The 5,663-nt window shown below is 37.3% G+C and overlaps 1 long non-coding RNA gene across 1 annotated transcript in view; it reads right to left on the reverse strand.

Annotated features, from left to right (window-relative positions):
• The window catches only part of LOC116224430, a 4,406-nt gene extending 584 nt beyond the window's left edge, over positions 1-3,822 (reverse strand). The window contains exon 1 of the long non-coding RNA XR_004165581.1: positions 3,605-3,822. This is a non-coding gene — a long non-coding RNA (uncharacterized LOC116224430). The remainder of the gene's footprint in view (positions 1-3,604) is intronic.
• Between the last annotated feature and the right edge of the window lie 1,841 nt (positions 3,823-5,663).

Here is a 5,663-nt window from a genome sequence, read left to right on the forward strand (position 1 = left end):
TTTATTTTTAATATTCAGGAAGTCTGCAGGGAAACCATGTGCAAGGAATGGAACCACAGTGAAAACAGATGATGTGGGTTTCGCAGAGCCAAGTTCATCTTTCTATGTTAGCAGATAAAATCATTTAAACTAGACATACCGCATAGCGGTGTGTAATATGATTGACGCATAAAGAGAGAGGATGAGCAAGAATTAAGTTAAACTAGGACATAAAAACAGCATTGAAAAAAATATAAAAAGACAGAATAATATGTATATACTGCACATGTAATTTAACCATGTAAAGTCTGAAACATCCAATGTTAAAAAAAATAAATAATAATAATTACAAGTAAGTCATTTACAAATATTATAATTTTTCTATCGTATCTGATACATCAGGCCTTTATGGCAATTTATTGATCACAAAAACAAATATTGTTCATTGCATTTGTAACTATCATCAGTAATTTGAAAATCATCAGTGCATGAGAAGGAAACACCAGAGCTCTTTTTTCTACTTTACTTGGTCTACTCAAACCACCTGATATCCATCTGAATCTCTCTGATGAACACCTTTTGGCCTTCCTAAATGTTTTCAACTCTAAGATTGAGACAATTCATGAACATGAGCAAAATGAACCATGCTCCCTGAATGCTCTGGCCCCACCACTAACTAATGCATTTTGTGAATTCAGTCTCCCAGCAGAAAGTCACATCTTGGATCTTATTGCTAAGTGCAATTCCTCCACCTGTCAGCTGGATCCTTAATTAAAAAAAATCAAGCTTAATTAAGGCATGCCAGCACTCTATTGTCCCTCTGATCACCTCAATAATTAAATCCCCTTTTTGCGAGAATTGGTATTATCTGCTTCTGAGCTCCCCCTAAAGTTGCGGAGTGTAGTTCACTTTTACACCACTGTCATGAAAACAAATGGCGCTTTGAGACCCCTAATGGACAGTGGTACGCGTGTATTTGTTGACAAGATGAAGGATATGGACTGGCAAACGCCAGAAGCCTAAGAAGCATGTCAGCTGACAAGGTAGAGTAATATTACAAGATTGTACACAAATATGACTCTGTATAGTTTTATTTACTGTGCTAAATTGAGTACCACGAAAACGACTTAGAAGCTGTTATTTTAAGGTAAAATTATTATATAATGTTGCTTTAACACAAGCCTGGATTGGGTCCTGATGACTAATAATTATCGACCTATCTCCAACCTAACCCTATTTATAATAAAATCTCAGGTCCAGGATCACCTGAAAAACAATAATCTCTTTGAACCATTCCAATCTGGATTTCGCCACAGCACTGAACATAGCACTCAAACTGCCCTAGTTAAGATTATCAACGACCTCCAAGCGGCTGATTCTGTTCTACTCTCTATCCTAATTCTCCTCAGTGCCGCCTTCCATACTATATCCCATCAGCTCCTCATGGATCGTCTGACTAGCATTGGAGTCTGTGGCACTGTTTATCATTGGTTTGCCCACTATCTGGCAGACAGGACACAATTTGTACAAATATAGAAATACCGGTCAGAAAACTCGATAGTTCACCATGGAGTTACACCGGGTTCAGTGTTGGGACCACTTCTATTTATTATTTACCTCCTCCCTCTCTGCAACATTTTTCGGGACTATGGCATCCATTTTCACTGCTATGCTGATGATACACAGCTTTATTTATCCACAAAGCCCACTGCTACTCTACCCCCCCAATACCAGATGTAGATGACAAACAACCTAAAATTCAGCAGTAGTAAGTGAGCTACTTCTCATTGGCACTAAATCCACACTCTCCAAAACGAATATCTGTTAACTATCCATTGCTGATGCCACCATATCTGTCACCAAACAGGTTAAGAGCCTTGGTATCATCTTGACTTGGACAATACTCTTTCCTTCTCCAACTATATTAACAACTTATCTCGGATATCTCAAGGCTGCGCCCTGTAGCGCCCCATTGAAGTACTAGTCAATGCTCTGGTCTAATCACGCCTTGACTATTGCAAAGTCGATCCTGGCAGGTATCCCCAACAAACTCATTCACCGGCTCCAACTCATCCAGAACTCTGTGGCACGAATTATTACACGTTCAAAGTCCACTGATCATGTCACACCCCTGTTGATTAAATTAGTACAATGAATTGACTTTAAAATCTTAATTAACATAACATTTAAAGCTCTTCATAATCTTTCCCCTGCCTACATCATAGACTTCATTCACACCTACACTCCCTCTCGTCCCTTGCAGTCATCATCAGCAGGTCTACTGGGACTACCAGTCATTAATCTCACCACAATGGGTGCATTGCCTTCTGCTATGCTGCACCCAAACTCTGGAACTCACATCTGCCTCACATCCGCGCACTGGACTCCATTACCCAATTCAAAAGTGTTCTTACAACTCATCTTTTTAGCATACTCTCACTAACATCAGGTACATTTTCTTTTATTGTGTTGTACATCTTACTATGTTTTTATTGATGACTGTTTCATGTTTTTATTGATCGTATGTGATGTAAGGTGACCTTAAGTGTCATTAAATAAAATCTATTATTATTATTATTATTATTACTATTATTACTATTATTATTTTGGAATATTTCATGGGTTGGTTCTTTTTTTTCAAACAAAAATTTTCAAAAATGTATTTGCTTATTACAGTCCCCCTGTTAGGTGAAATTCACCCTAGTTACCTCAGGACTCCGGAGCTGCATATAAGTATATTTATTAGACAAACAACAACAATTGCAATCGGGCTCACTCCCAGCACAAGGCTGAAAGTGAAGCAATGATAAACACCGCACAACGTTTATATAGACAGAAGTTTAGCGTTCAGCAGGGATAACCACGTGGTGGATCTCTGACGTCCGAGGCTCCCTGTCTTGCGAGGATGGCAGTTTTGCACAAGGTCGGAAGAAGCTTATCACCTCTGGTCTAAACATGCTCTTGTACATATGCAGACTAAGTGGCAACCTAATAATCTAAGGGACAAGGGATCCTAAGTCCATATACTGAGATTCGTTTCATCAAAGAGTTGCTGAAATATGGTCTTTCTGTGAGCATCATGAATTGTAATACAAAGACAATGGAGGGATTTACAGATAAATTACATACTTGATATATCTACCGTAAATACCTTCTGAATCATACATTGATACATACATTTTCAACAAGATTTTACTATAAAATATGAAATATGAAGTAATTATAAGTTGCTTCAATACAGTAAAGTATGTTTAGTATATTGAAATATTAGTATGAAAACTTAGTAACTCAGTTACTAAAACTTTTTCAAAATTGGCTTTGTAACTTCGCAGACTGTTTACATGCACAAAAAGCTGCATAACACACTAAAGGAAAGAAAAAAAACTGAAAAGGACAATAGGTCCTATTTAAGGAACTGTATTGTATGATTGTGTTGGATGTGGAATAAACAAACTAAACATTTTCACTGAGCTGAAAGTCACACCTTCTCCTATCAGCTCAATGTTTATGTTAAAGTAGCCAAATGTCGATTATCTAGTTAAAATGAAAGGTAGTCTACACAGTCAAATAAAACAAGTTAAGCAGAAAGACTTCAGACAATAGCAGGGCATTAGTCACTACTTACGTTTGCGTGGAGTGGCTAGAGAAGCTCTTGAACCATAGCAAGAAATTCGCATTCATCTCTGGGGATCCCAGTGGGTGTCGTAGATCATCGACTGTATATAGAGGCCCAACTCTTTACACCAAGGATGGGCAACTTTAATGATGGAGAGGGCCACAATTTTTCTTCATAGCTACCAGAGGGCCGCATAGGACCGTGCACTTCCTCTAATCGGATATAAGAAAGCTACCATTTTAAACTAGAAAATGCATTTCCTGAAGGAAATACCAGTGCATGAAATGCAAAAGTTAAGAAAGGAAGAAGAAAAGAAAGAAGAGTGAAAGAAGGAAAGAAGAAAGGAAAGAAGAGTAAAAGGAAAGAAGAGTGGAAGAAGGAAAGAATAAAGGAAAGAAGAGTGAAGAAAGGAAAGAAGAAAAGAAAGAAGAGTAAAAGAAGAAAAGAAGAAAGCAAAGAAGAGTGAAGAAAGGAAAGAAGAGTGGAAGAAGAAAAGAAGAGTTGAAGAAGGAAGAAGAGTGGAAGAAGGAAAGAAGAGTGAAAAAGGAAAGAAGAGTTGAAGAAGGAAGGAAGAGTGGAAGAAGGAAAGAAGAAAGAAAGAAGAGTGAAGAAAGGAAAGAAGAGTAGAAGAAGGAAAGAAGAGTGGAAGAAGGAAAGAAGAGTGAAGAAAGAAAAGAAGAGTAGAAGAAGGAAAGAAGAGTGGAAGAAGGAAAGAAGAAAGGAAAGGAGAGTGGAAGAAGGAAAGAAGAGTGGAAGAACGAAAGAAGAAGAGTGGAAGAAGGAAAGAATAATATTCCTAGTTATACAGTTTGAATGGAGAGGGACAGAGAGAAGAGGAGCCTTGGAACCTTGGCGCAGGTGTCAGTGAAGCACAGGTGCAAGCCAGTTTTAAAGGACCCTATTATGATGTCATAATGGCCCAATGTAAAGTCAATGGAGAAATTGTATTAGTTTTTATTAATATTTTTAAAAAGTATAAAGTTTTAGAAAAATGAAAAATACATAGCATAAGTGTCCTTTACAAGACCTACGCAGCAAAGTTTGAACAAAGTTTCTAAGTTAAGCGGTTTTTCAAGCTGAATAAAGCGCAGAAGTTTGGTACAAAGAATAATAATAAGGAAGAACTAGAAAATGCATTTCCTGAAGGAAATACCCAGTGCATGAAATGCAAAGTTAAGAAAGGAAGAAGAAAAGAAAGAAGAGTGAAAGAAGGAAAAGAAAGAAGAAGAGTAAAAGAAGGAAAGAAGTGAGGAAGAAGGAAAGAAGAGTGGAAGAAGGAAGAAGAAAGGAAAGAAGAGTTGAAGAAAGGAAAAGAAGAGTGGAAAGAAGGAAAGAAGAGTGAAGAAGGAAAGAAGAAAGGAAAGAAGAGTGAAGAAAGGAAAGAAGAAAAGAAAGAAGAGTGAAAGAAGGAAAGAAGAAAGGAAAGAAGAGTGAAGAAGAAAAGAAGAGTGGAAGAAGAAAAGAAAGAAGGAAAGAAGAAAGGAAAGTAGAGGTAAAAGAAGGAAAGGAAGAGTGGAAGAAGGAAAGAAGAGTGAAAGAAAGAAAAGAAGAGTAGAAGAGGGAAAGAAAGAGTGAAGAAGGAAAGAAGAAAGGAAAGGAGAGTGGGAAGAAGGAAAGAAGAGTGGAAGAAGGAAAGAAGAAGAGTGGAAGAAGGAAAGAATAATATTCCTAGTTATACAGTTGAATGGAGAGGGACAGAGAGAAGAGGAGCCTTGGAACCTTGGCGCAGGTGTCAGTGAAGCACAGGTGCAAGCCAGTTTAAAGACCCTATTATGATGTCATAATGGCCCAATGTAAGTCAATGGGAGAAATTGTATTAGTTTTTATTTAACATTTTAAAAAGTATAAAGTTTAGAAAAATGAAAAATACATAGCATAAGTGTCCTTTACAAGACCTACGCAGCAAAGTTTGAACAAAGTTTCTAAGTTAAGCGGTTCGAGCTGAATTAAGCGCAGAAGTTCGGTACAAAGAATAATAATAAGTATAAGAAACGAAGGAATAACAATACAGGGCATTTCATGCACTGTAATAAGAAGTAGAAGAACTAGAAAATGCATTTCCTGAAGG

This window comes from Clupea harengus, chromosome 2 (assembly GCF_900700415.2).
Source record: "Clupea harengus chromosome 2, Ch_v2.0.2, whole genome shotgun sequence".
Classification (NCBI taxonomy): domain Eukaryota; kingdom Metazoa; phylum Chordata; class Actinopteri; order Clupeiformes; family Clupeidae; genus Clupea; species Clupea harengus.